A 14,530-nucleotide genomic window follows, 5' to 3' on the forward strand; every position below is an offset into this window, starting at 1 on the left:
TACTGATAGAAAGATCACATCTCTTATATATATATATATATATTTTCTACATTGCCAAGGTATTTTATTCATTACTAATACTTACTGTACTTTGTATATTGAAGTATCACTAAAAAGGAGCCCATTATGGAACAAGATGACAGAAAGAAAGTAAATCTCCCTAGGTTGCACATTACTTATCTCTCCCCTACTAAATTTTCCTTCTCAAATTGATTAGGTAGCCAGAACATGGTCAGATACTTTGATAATGACACAGTCTATACCTACATTTTCTATGCAACTTTATGTAGCTCATATAGTGTAAGAAGTGTCATTCCAGTCTTGAAGATATTTCTTGACATATAAGAACTCTCCTCTCCCTACCTATCATCTTGAAGTCTCTCTGGTCTCTACTCTCATAAAATGTGAGAAGAGGCTTCTTCCAGAAGGTTATTAAAGTTTGTTTTGCAGTCCACTGGTTGGGACTGAGGTTTCCTGGTAATTTAATTTTGATGTGTTTCCTAACTTGGGTTTAATTCTATTCATCCCAATAGATGTCAGAGTAAAGAGGTACTTATTACTATGAATATGTATTGTAGTACTATGAAGTTGATGGTATTTTAAATAATTTAATACAGAGCATTTCTACTGGAATAATTTTAATGACCCATATCAACTATAGAAATTTCCAAACAGTTACATGAAATAGAAGTATCACTTGGAAAAGGCAAGCTGTGCACTAGAAGTTATCCCATGGGGCCACATTACATTGACTAATATTTCATTGGTTCAGGGGCTGACCCAACTGACTCTAAGACTGAATTATCAGCATACTAATAAGGGATACATATGGCAGACTGAACTCCTATTAACCATGTTAGAGAGCTGAAATATAAAATCATGACCCCCAATGTATTAATTATAGCAATGAAAATAACTATATCTCATGCTGCAATACTCACTTTGACATGGCATTGATTTTCTTCCTGTGTGTAGACCTAAATGGGGATATTTTCTCAGTGAGGTCAGTCTTGTCAAATCAGTGGGTTTGGGTGTGGAAGGTGTTACTGCTTACGTTTTCCCTTCCCTGAGCATGCTCATACGGCATTACAGTGTGGGCCGCTGCAATCCTCCTTTCCCTGTGCTGACCATCCTTTTTCATTGCCCCACTCCCTAGACTCCTAGTTCTGATCAGCGCACCCTGTGTGACATCCATCTTATACCCCTCGATCCCTTGAACTTGTAGGCATTCTTTTAAAGTTGGCTTTGCATGTGACCTATTAAATGCTAATTTTGTAGATTCACTTTCAGATGATGAGACCATTCTTTTTAAAATACATTTTCAAATTCTTGGAGACTGCCTTTCTGTAGACTCCAACTACTGATAATAGGTGAAAATGATTTTACGTAACTGATTAGAAATAAGAAATATGGTAACTTAAAGTATGAGAAGAGAAACCTAATTAGGAATTATGAAGCAAAGTTCATGACAGACATTAAGGAAGCTGAGTTCAAGGTAGATGTCAGAAAAAACATCTTCATGATTCTTGGGAAGAATGTGACTTCTTTTGAGAACCACACATTTATCATCAAAACTAGACAAAAAACAGTAGAGTATAAAAAGTTAGAAACCCATATTAAAACAGTTTTCCCACCCTACTATTAATTTTTAATGAGAAAAATAAATACATCTCAAGCTATAATAATCACTTTGACATGGAATTAATTTATCTCTTCTGTAGAGATTAATATCTATTTTTTTCAGACTAAACTAACTTTATCCATCACATTGACAGTAGCTGTGGGCTCCTTAAAGTCTGATGGATAACATGGGCCAGCAGAGCCCAGGGGACCATCTAGAGTCATATTTCAGAGAAGAAATATTCCTGGCAAGTGAAAGAATCTTAGCATAGAAAGTGGGCATTAAAAAATAAAGACAGGCATTGGGAGGAAACATAAAGAATATCATCATTCACCTAGAATTCCATTTAATGTTTGAAGGGAATTTTCATTTTTTTCTCAGATGCTCTGGTATCCTCAAGACTAAAATACCTTATCAACATAGTCAAGTACAGCAGCACAGGGCAAATAATCTTTAGCAGTCCTGAAATTCAAGCTACCTAAATTTTTATTTATTTATTTACTCCCTTATTACTTACTTATATATCTTTCTCTTCCTTTCTTTTTTCCCCAATTTTACTATATAAAGGCCTAATCTCAAGAGTGGAAATAGTATCATGTATTTTGAAGAATCTGAGATAGAACTAATCAACCATCTAAAGAAACAAATAATTATAAAGGATCAATTAATACAAAGGTTATGAAAACCTCTCAAGCTTCCTTCCTTCGACATTATATTTATTTTCCCTGATTTTTAAAAATTATTATTTTGAGTCGAAGGAACTTTGGATTTTAGCTACTTTGTCTCTCTTTAAAAACTCCAGGGTGATGGGTATAACTCGTTATACTTTACCTGTTGGGATCAACACTGGGTGTTGTATGGAAACCAATTTCACAATAAATTATATTTCATAAAAAAATAAAACAAACTCCGTTTAAAGATTAAAAAATAAATAAATAAATAAATAAATAAATAAATAAATAAACAAACTGCCATCCACAACAGGTAAAGACGCTGGGAAGGTAAGTTTCTTTCCTATTCGTATAGTATGAAATTATATAAAAAATGGTCAAGTTTATATTCATGTCTTGAGAAAATTGAGAAGTTTAGCAATACCAGGCATTGACAAAAACAGAGCAATGGAAACTCCCGTGCTCTACCAGGCGGGTGTAAATTTTGTAAAACAAATCTGCAAGAATTTAGTTGGTTCGGAATCCCATGGGCCGGATACGCAATTCTTCCCCTGGGGTTTGCAACAGCTGCCTTTTTCCCCCACTGCTGCCACACGTGACTCAATGACGTAGTATCTGCTAGATCCTAAGGCTCAAGTTCCAAGGCTGCTTGCGCCACGACCCCGGAGTCCTTTCCCTGAGTCTTTTTCTAATTAAGGTCCCGCTCAATGTTGACGGTTGTGTGTCACCTGGAAGACGGGCCAGGGCAGTGCGGGGTGTATTATCTCCACGACCCAAAGAGGCCAACCAGGCCCTGTGCTTTCTTTGTGGTAGCTGATGTAAGGTGCCGCAGTTCCAGTCTTTTACTTTAGAATGGTAGATATCCCAGAAGCCCCCTCCCAGTGGACCCCTAAAAATGCCACCAAAGTGTCACTTCCCTAAATTTTCATACGACTCACCTTTCACTCTCTGGAGCGTGAGTGGCTTACCAAGGTCTCCCACATACAAGCCACCTCTTGTTCGTCCTGCCTAATTGCCATGGTATCACTGACCTAGTAGATGGCTTTGATTTTTGCGGGATGTCCAGGGGGCCCCGGTCAGACTACATCATGACAGAGAATGGGAGTGTTAATTCAGTTCTGAAGCAAAACTGTGACTGAACTGTGTCGAACCCACAAATGCAAACGGTTTCTGATTCTCCTTTTCTAACTGGAATCGTAAAGAATACATTGGCCAAAGCAGCGACTGCCTACAATGTAACCGTGGGCATCATTTGTCTGCTCTGACAGTGATATTAGGTCTGGCACAGCAGCGTTAGCTGGGGCTGTTCCTTAGTGAAACTCGCAGTAGCCTACAGTAATTTTTCAAAATCCTGTCAGGTTTTTATCAGGAGCCATACTTTCAAGTTAAAGAGCGGTTGGTTAAGTACCACTACCCACTATATATATATATATATATATATATGTGTGTGTGTGTGTGTGTGTGTGTGTATATTTTTTTTTTTTTTTTTGAGACAGAGACTGAACATGATCAGGGGAGGAGCAGAGAGAGAGGGAGACACAGAATCCAAGGTAGGCTCCAGCCTCTGAGCAGTCAGTGCAGAGCCCCAGGCGGGGCTTGAACTCACAAACCGTGAATATCTCTAGGTATCACTGTCGAGTCAGGTGCCTTGTCAGGACGTCTCAAAATATTTAGGTACTCTCTTGTCCCCAGGGTAAAGTCAACCTTTTAAGTATCCACAGATCCATTTGGGGAAGGAATGAAGGAATCATTATAGTATTTTCTTGCCACAGTATTGAAGAGTCTCTTCTTCTAGTAACCTGGATGTTTCCAGTCACTGGGTTCTGCATATTAAAATTAGCTCAGATTTAATAACTAAACGAGGAATCACAATTCCTTTGCGAGCGAACACCCCTCAGCCTCCTGCTTTTCTGTTCTTACCTTTTCCTGGTTGTAGATGTTTAGCATCATCCTTGTTGGCTGCCTCACCTTCCATCTTATCTCTAGGAACACCAGACTCCATTATTATCTCTCAGACTCCCTCACAGTGAAGTCCAGTTGGCTGTCCCTCCAGCCTTGCCAGTTATTAAAGGAATTGCAGCCCCCCCCCCCAGGCTACTGGCTTTTAAGCATTGACAGCTGATTACTTGGGGGGCTTCAACCTCCCCTTGGTATTAACCAACCCAGTCTGTGACCACGCTAAATCTGGTACCTTACATGTCACGGAATTCAGTGCTAAAATTCCACGGGTATTGTCCACAAGCTCACACATTAGCTGAGATTTTAAAAAGCCATTCCAAAGTTCTACTGAGCCCGCAGCTTCCAACAATGCTGTGTGTCTCAGGGCATGCCTTTTTTCTTTCTTCCCTTTTTTTTTTTTTTTTTTTTTGCTGTAAAATGGGCCCTTGTATGAGGCGTATTCTCAGGTTGTAGTAATTCTAGCACTTTGTGAGCCCTTGCACAATGAGGGTGGCCGAAAAAATAAGCTCATATCTAAAATGTGAATCTAGGGGCACCTGGGTGGCTCAGTGGGTTAAGCGTCCAAGTGCAGCTCAGGTCATGATCTCATGGTTCATGAGTTCAAACTCCGTGTCAGGCTCTGTACTGACAGCTCAGAGCCTGGAGCCTGCTTCAGATTCTGTCTCTCCCTCTTTCCCTGCCCCTCACCTGCTCATGCTCTGCCCCTCTCTCAAAAATAAATGAACATTAAAAAAATTTTTTTAAATGTGAATCCCAATAAGGATAACTTGGTTACGCCCTCCAGAATGCACCATTCCAATCTTATCTGACTGCAGATAAGAGCTGCTATATATATGTGTACACAGAGAATATTTTGGAAGAATACATATAAAAACGTTACATTATCTCAAGAAAATGTTGGAGGGTTATTTTTTCCTAATATATTTTAATTTTGTTAGATTTATTTTTAAAAATGTGAAGAGAGCTACTATGAAGAATCTAACAAATGTTTATAATGTGTTTATAATTTTTAGGTAGTTTTTCCTTGTCTTATTTCCCTAGTTTACAATTCCTGAGTTAAGCTGGTAAAGAAATCATTGCTTGTATTATAATAGGAATTTCATGATTTTGCCTCATCATTGAAGGGAAGATAATTCCTTTATATTTAGAAAAAGAGAACAAAATATGTTTATAACAAAGTACAGTGAGCGAAAATACAATAGGAAATATAAGGGGCCAAAACTTAGAGGCCTGTAAAAATGTGTAAGTTACTCCTCAGGTACAACTGAATGTTGGTATTTGTATATTTCACCTCTATAGAAGGGCATTGGGAGATTCATCTTCTTATCTTGTGTTTTATGGCTGTTACTCAACTTAATAACTTCCAGAAGTAATTTACATACAAATAGCAGAATGGTATTCCAGTGGTCCTTATTTAAATATGGCTAAATATTATAATACATATTGGTATAACTTTGAGTTTATACAATTTCTGTTTTATATAATGGTGGGTAGAAAGTGGCTACAATGTAACTCTTGATACAATTTGTTATTTAGTACTATTGTTGGACAAGTTATTAGCCTCTCTGAATCTTAGTTTAACAATGAAATGAAAGTATTAATAGCCCCATCTCTCAGGATTGTTATGATAATGAAAGAGATAATCCTCAATAAGCACCTACAGCAGTGTTTTATATGTAGTAGGCACTCAGTAAATCTAAGTGATTAATATTGCTTTCAAAAAGTTCTATGTTTTCAAGTCCATTATAGGATTTGATCTATAGGAAAGGAAAGTTAATACTATCTACCCAGCACAAATTGCCCTATCTGCAAATGTGTATAATACATAGTTGTAACTACTAACTTTACCTCCATTAAAAGAAGTTGAGCCCAAGAAATGTTGAGCCCAGAAGTGCGTATTGAGCAATGAGATGTTAAAGTATAAGAGTGTTAGGTAGTGAATGGATTTTGAATCTAGTCTGGACAGAGATATAACAAACATGAACAAATCAGTGTATAAGCTAAAGAATTGGGAGAGAAGACCATGGTTCCGCTCTTGCAATGAAGTCTGACATTGCAAACAGAGGAACCATAGGGACACGGCACCAGGGAGAGAATAAAGTGGTGTATTTCCATTTGGCAGGAAGGACAGGCAGCCCAGTGTTTGGGAAGAAAGGCAGACCCTAGCTTGATAAAATAGTGAAAAGGGCCCTTTAGGAAAGAATTGACATCAGACTTCTAGCAATACTGCAGGCTTGCCTGGGATTGTGACTTCCAGTGGAATAGGGTTCTTAACTAAAGGGTACCTGAAGTAGATTTGGGGATCCATGACTTTAAACAGGAAAAAAAAATCATGTTTATTTTCACACATCTCAGCAGAAATAGGACATTTTCTTCCGTTGCAAATGTGGGCAACAAACCACAACAGTATTAATAGTGTTTGTGACTTTGTCACCAATAGAGACCACAGATAGTCTCATCATGTCACAACTTTGCAGACATTTACAAACACTATTTATATGTATCACCTTAGTGATTCGACTGAAGTCTAGATCCAGTTATTTAATGTGTTAATAGTGAAGCAAACTATTTCTATATCAAACATTTTTCTTAGTAGAGCTACTCTGTATTTCAGTTTAACTGGAATCATTTATAATCCAAAGTAATTTATTTACTTTGTAAACATTTATTCATTTTGAGAGAGAGAGTGTGTGAGTGAGGGAGGGACAGGGTGAGAGGGAGGCTGTCAGCACAGAGCCCGATGCTGGGCTTGAACCCAGGAACTGTGAGATCATGACCTGAGCCACCCAGGCACCCAATAATGTGATTTATTTTAAGTATAAAAACACAGTTCTGTGAAGGGATCCATAGGCTTCTCTAGCCTGCCAAAGGAGTTCCCCACCTCTTTATCCCATGAGTTCTCCACCAGTCGCCTGGTAAAGGGCTCCATCTGTTAGCTTTCTGCAGGATTCTTATGCGATTGATAGCTAGGACAGTTCCTATTGTTGTCTATGTGGATAAAATAAGCAATTGTCACATCACCTCTCCTACTTTTTCCTTTTCTCTCCCCTGCACCCATTCTCTTCCATTTAAATGAATTCCCCTCTCTTAGCACACTCTTGGAGATGAAAGGGATAACTTCAAGCAGGTAGGGATTCAAGCAGAAGGGCTTAAATCTGGAAGCAGAGATCTCCACACATGAATGGGAGCTGCTGAAAGGGAGGAGAGGAGCGGGAAGAGGAGAGGAGGGGGAAGAGGAGAGGAGGGGGAAGAGGAGAGGAGCGGGAAGAGGAGAGGAGGGGGAAGAGGAGAGGAGAAGAGAAAAAGATAATGGGAGAGGAGATAAAGTTGCAGATGTTAGGAGGGAGAGTCCGGCCCAGCAGACATAACCCATAACTCAGCATCCAAAAGATCTAGGCATATGCCACAGGTTGGCCAGAAGCCAGCATCAGGGAAGTCCAGGAAAAACATGAAAATGTTTGCTGAAGTATTGCCCAAAGAATATGGCATAGCAAGTACTCTAAGATCAGGCAAAATGCAGACATGTACCCTGACGCACATCAGACAAGTCTGTCCAGATGTGGTAAGAGATTGAGAGCAGAGCTCCATCTGGGATGGTGATGGTGTGGTTGGGGGTTGAGGGTTGAGAGAGAAAAAACAGAGCCTAGTCTTGTAAAGGCTAGGGCTGACTTCAAGGAAGTTAGTTAAGGACATGGTGGAAAGGCCTAATAACTTGAGGAGGCTTTATGTCAGGTATAAGGCATGATTCTGTATGTTCCATGTGGAACACAATGTGGCAAAAAAGCGAGACTGGCTTGATGCTGAATATCCTACTGTTGAATCAGAGGACAGTTCACGAGGCTTATATTGGGATTAAGTCTGCTGGTCAAGGTGACCTCATTTATGCTAATAGGAACGGAGGGCTGTGGAGGCAGAGAACCAGAAAGTTTCTGACAACCGGCCAGCCCTCTAAACCTTATTCAGTAAGGAATCGATATGTGACATTAGGCATCCAAAACATGAAGCAAAATGTGTTATTAAATCTGATCTCCTTGGATCACAAAGAAAATAACAAGGCAACAGTGGTAGAAGAGAAAAAAAAAATAATCAAGAGAAAATGACTAGGTGGCCAGAGGCAAAATGTATGACAGATGCAAATGGCCTTCATTATTTCTCAGTTGGAAAATTCCAATAACTTCCTGAATTGTCTCTCCATCTTAAGTGCTTTGCTGTTGAAATGTATCTTATAAACCACTTCCAGGTTACAGACTAAAATCCTTCAGTGTCGGCCCTGATACGCCAGTCTTCTCCTAAAAACACTAGTAACCCTTTGTTGTCTGACAGGCTTCTTTGCTTTGCCTTCACATTTCTGCACAACATGGTTCCAGTCCATGTCAATGCTTATTTCCTAGTATTCCTTATTTTTAATAGTTTAATATTAAACATACTGAAATAATGTTTAAATGCTTCATTTTTTTTTTTTGAGGAATTTTTTTTTTTTTTTTTTTTTTTTTAGAGAGAGGGAGAGCGCAAGGAGGGGAGGGGCAGAGGGAGAGAGAGAATCTTAAGCAGGCTCCATGCTCAACACTGAGGCCGACAAGGGGCTCGATCCCACAACTCTGGGATCGTGACCTGAGCGGTAATCAAGAGTCGGGTGCTCAACCGACTGAGCCACCCAGGCACCACTTAAATGCTTCATTTTTAATATTTTCTTTCTATTTTTGACAAGTATGCCCTTCTTGGAAGAATGGCTCTAGTTCATTTTAGTGTGAATCCGGGAGGCTGCCAATCTAAACACTATGGACTTTTGACAAGACGAGTGCCATGTGGCCCAAGGTAGGCCAACCAGGGTCCTTTTCCCAGGAGGAATGTCCTATGAATGCAAGATCACAGAGGGACCAACAATGATTGGAAATGAGTCACATGAGGCGTTCTTAGGCTGCTCAGAATATTTGTGTCGTTTATGGGTTGTTTTTTTTTTTTTTGATGTCGCTTTGATCCTCTATGCTTCCCTAATCTCTCCTACTCAGTTCTTTGAGCCACTGACTATCCTTTCACAAAATTTCTTTGCACACGCACTTCCATTTAAGAACAGCAGTTTCTATTGCTTGCAACCAAAGAACACCGAATGATGCAGAAATTGAGTACAAGAGCACAGGGGAGGCTACTAGGTATAGAATAGGGCGCAGACCCCCAGAGGTTATGGAAGTGTATGGAATCAGTTATCAAGCTGAAATGTCATAAAAAGCAATGAGATTGACCTTACCATTCTAAGCTGGGAAATGAAGGGCCCATGATACATAGCGAAAAGCTGGCAAATGAGGTTATTGGTGGGACACTGGGACACTTTTAGGAAACTGAAACTTTCAGAGACAGGTGGCTTTTGCAGTAGACCTGGCTAAATTAAACTGAGGAAATGGTGAGCTCAAAGGTTAACATCTTTGTGTTGAGGTATTGTGTTGAAGACATATTGGGTTGAAGACTCTGAAATCTAGAGTCTTCCTGGCACAAAACATCTCTCATTACTGTCATAGGACTAGGATTGATAAAAAACCAAGGGGGCGCCTGGGTGGCTCAGTCTGTTAAGCAGTTAAGTGCCTGACTTCAGATCAGGTCATGGTCTGTGGTTCATGAGTTCGAGCCCCATGTCAGGCTCTGCTCTGACAGCTCAGAGCCTGGAGCCTGCTTCGGATTCTGTGTCTCCCTCTCTCTCTCTGCCCGACCCCCCCCCCCCCCCCCCCCCCGCTTGTGCTCTGTCTCTCTCTTTCTCTCAAAAATAAATACACATAAAAAAAAAATACCCAACTCAGGATGGGTCATTCAGCTTGTTAAATTAGATCGGGTCAAGGGAGGACTTTGCGAAGCAATGATGCTGGGCCCATTCCAGGCTGAAACTTTAAGAAAGCTTGGTGGCTTCCAACTTTGTGCCTTGGAGAATTCTGTGCTGCCAGGTGCAAAGGCTGGTTGCTATGCTGAGTAGACCCTATGGAGGCAGACAGTGCCAGGTAGAAAGAGTGAGGCCTGGAGGCTACATGGAGAAAAGAAGAGGCCTACCCATCCAAGTGTCCCAGTTGAATCCAGTTTGTCAGCTATTTTCGCAAAGAAGCCAGACCTGAAAGGGAGCCACATTGGACATCCTAGCCCCTCAAGCTGATATCACAGGGAGCAAAAGAACCACGCAGATGTGTCCAAGTCAGCCTAATGGAAGGGTCATGAGATGATAAAGTAACTGTTGTTTTAAGCCACAAGGTGGTTTGTTATGGAGCAATATAAAACCAAAACATTACTCATTGTATTCATGGTCTGGGTCCTCAGCAAGAGTATAAATTCCATGAAAATAGCGGTTCAGGGGTCCAGTTTGTTCTTTGCTACATCCTTAGCACCTATAACAGAGCTGGGCACTTAATAAACATGTTTAATGAATGAATGCCTAAACTCATTCATCTAAATTACTCATACCTTGGGGTGTTTGGGTGGCTCAGTCTCACGTTTCATGAGTTCGAGGCCTGCATTAGGCTGTGTCCTCACCACACAGAGCCAGCTTCTGATCTTTAGATCTTCTGTCTCCCTCTTTTTGGCCCTCCCCCACTTGCTTTCTCGCTCTCTCTCTCCCTTTCTCTCTCTCTCTCTGAAAAATAAATGTTAAAAAAAATAAATTAGTCATACCGATGGGGTGAAATGTATAATCAGAATTTAAAAGGGGACATACCCAAAGAGATTTTCAGGAATTAACTAATCTATTTTAATCTATATAAGTTATATAGAATACCATTTCTTCAAACAGATTTAGGAGATGCATTTCATAGGAGAATGGAATCTGATTTTGGATATGGTTAAATTTCTTGATAAGGATGCATTCACCAGAAAGTCTTCATTCAATGTTCCCAACACTGGTCAAGTTTCCAAGTTTGACTAATACACACCTAAACCAAATGCTCCCCCAAAGAAAATGACCTTAGATGGCCTTTTTGCTTAATATAGAGGGGAAGGAATTTAGAGGTTTCAGAAATGCTTGATGAGAGCATTTATACACATCTTGCCCATTCTCCTCTGGGCCACAACCCAGAATAGGTCCCTGTCATTTCTCCCTTTATCCTTGGTACCAGACAGGAGTTGGTAAATCTCTAAAGAAATTGGTAAGAGTTTTCATTATTAGCTATGACTGTCTTAAAAGCATACAGCTTTTGGATTTAGAAGTCAAAGATTCATATGACTAATTGTGAGCATCTCAATTTGTTGGTCATTCATAGTAACTCTAGTAAACGTGTGTAATTCTCAAAGAAGATTACTTTTTCCTCTGTTTGACAGATCTGACAATCAAAAGAAAGAGGAAAAAAATAATTGTCTGTGGTTATTTTATGTGACCTTTGTTACTAAGGGAAAGTAATAAATGGGTACAATCACTATATCTGCTGTGTAGTCTCTAGGAGAATCCCTCCATTTCCAGGAGTTTAGGGATATGATGCCAGGATTTTTCATTTTCATTCTCTAATGTAAAGCGTATGGCCTCCATGCACATTTTCAGAAAACAAAAGAAAATATGTGGTGATAATCTACACACAGAAGCACCTTAGCCAACCCCATGGGTAACTTAATACAGACGTTACAACAGTTATATGCGTAGCAAATACAGCAAACAATTCTCTACTTGTTAAGGTTTTGCCCCTTAAAAAATCGCTGTACTGAAATCAGATATTGAGAGCTACTTGGCTTTTATTTTTCTTTTCAAATTAAAAAAATAAACTGTAGGTCTGCATTTCCTTGTGTACAAACACAATGTCCTTGCAGTACATTATTTTATTTGTGACCCTAACAGGATGAGCATTTTACTTTATTTTGGGTGCCTTGCTTAAAGACTGAAAGACTGAGAAGAACAGAAACTAGGGCGGGGGATGGACTGTGAAGACTGAGATACATTTTTCTCTGATTAAGATGTTCCATATCTTTTATTTCCGGGGAAATTCGAGTCTACATAAGTTTGAGGCAGGCATTAATTGCTGGCTGCTCAGAATAACATTATGCCCCTTTCTCTTGATGTAAATGTATTCTAAGACTCTATATCTTCTTTGAAAAGTAGATTGAAAATGCATTTATTTGACAGACTTGGAGCAGTTACTGACGGCTGCTAACGTTTCCAAATGCAGGAAAAAATGCTAACGTTTCCTTTTGCATCCTGTCTGCCTGATTGTGGCAGCCAAGATTTAATGGGCGCACACAGGAGAAAAACGTGGTGATGTAGGGAAAGACATGGAGAGAATTTTCCACATCCAGAGATGTTGATCTGCTTTTTTTTAAAAATTTTTTTAAATTTTTTTTTTAACGTTTATTTATTTTTGAGACAGAGACAGATGAACGGGGGAGGGTCAGAGAGAGAGGGAGACACAGAATCTGAAACAGGCTCCAGGCTCTGAGCGGTCAGCACAGAGCCTGACGCGGGACTCGAACTCACGGACCGCGAGATCATGACCTGAGACGAAGTCGGACGCTCAACGGACTGAGCCACCCAGGCGCCCCTGCTTTTTTTTTTTTTTTTTAAAGAGGGTTAATGGAAAGAAAGCCCTTTGCTTTATACTCCATTGGAAAATCTCATGACTAAAGGTTGATGATGTTCTAATCTTTATGTTTGAGAACTATTTTTAAAGAATTTAATTCGTGAAAGATAGTATTTTCTATTGCCTCATTCAGTGCTTCCTAAAGCATATTTACTTCCGGTTTTCATTTAAAGAAGTTAGAAAACAATTGAAGACTTTCAGGAATATGGAGTCAAGTTACATATTATGAAAAGAAAGTATGTGTCTCTTATTCCTCCAGAAATAGCTGTCTTCTTGGTGGATGGAAATGTAGCCTTTCTTTCCTCAAATAAGGAACCAAAAATGAAATTAATGTTTTTTATCCCACACGTCCCCACCACTACTATTTAGTAGAACTTTACTTAGCAGCTATTTAAGAGCATGAAATTGTGTTTCGAGTTCCATTGCTACAGAGTTAACAAGTTAGGGTGTCATTCCAGGAATGAATAAAATTGAAATGTCTTTATCCAAGATCCTCTTTGTCGATATGAAATGAATGCGACAGCATCACATATTCAGGATAAATCAGAAAGTCTGCCAAGAGTACAAGCACAGAGGATGCAGTCACTGAGCTGAGTAAGGACGCATTCTGGTCACCAAAGGAATATTTTCACCAGGGTTTTGGATACGCTGCTTTGCGCCCACCTGATCACTGGAAGGAAAGCTTGTCTTCACTATAAGGCCATTTAAGGAATTGCAACTGTTTTTCCTTTTTCAGATTTTCATCTCATTTTATTTTAATACTACTATAGTTAGCATACCTGTTATATTAGTTTCGGGTGTACAATACGGAGATTCAGCACTTTCACGTGTTCACCCAGTGTTCATCGTGGCAAGTGCCCTTCCCAGTCCCCATCACCTATGTCACCCTTCTGGTCACCACCGGTTTGTTCTCCGTAAGAGTCTGTTTCCCGGTTTGCCTCCCTCTCTCTCTCTTTTTTTCTTTCCTTTGCTCATTTGTTTTGTTTCTTAAATTCTACATATGGGTGAAATCATACGGTATTTGTCTTTCCCTGACTTACTTTGTTTAGCATTATACTCTCCAGCTCCATCCATGTTGTATGTTACACATACATGTACACCGAGTACAATATCCTCTGTATGTTGTAGCAAATGGCAGGATTTCATTCTTTTTATGGCTGAGAAATGTTCTATTACACACACACACACACACACACACACACACCACCTCTTCTTTATCCACTCATCTATCAATGGAAACTTGGACTGTTCCCATAACTTGGCTATTGTATATAATGCTGCAATATACATAGGGGTGCATGTATCCCTTTGGGTTACTGTTTTTGTATTCTTTGGGTAAATGCCCAGTAGTGTAATTGCTGGATCTTAGAGTAGTTCTGTTTCTAACTTTTTGAGGAACTCCCATACTCTTATCCACAGTGGCTGCAGCAGTTTGCATTCCCACCAGCAGTGCATGAGGGTTCCTTTTACTTTACATCCTCACCAACATTTGTTGTTTGTTGTGTTCTTGATTTTAGCCATTCTGACAGGTATGAGGTGACATCTCATTGTGATTTTGATTGGCATTTCCCTGATGATAAGTGATGTTGAACATATTTTCGTGTGTCTGTTGGCTACCTGTATGTCTTCTTTGGAGACCTGTCTGTTCCCGTCTTCTGCCCATTTTTTAATTGGATTATTTGTTTTTTGGGTGTTGAGTTATATAAGTTCCTGATGTATTTTGGATACTAACCCTTTATTGGATACGT

Source organism: Lynx canadensis, chromosome A2, assembly GCF_007474595.2.
Source record: "Lynx canadensis isolate LIC74 chromosome A2, mLynCan4.pri.v2, whole genome shotgun sequence".
Taxonomy (NCBI): Eukaryota; Metazoa; Chordata; class Mammalia; order Carnivora; family Felidae; genus Lynx; species Lynx canadensis.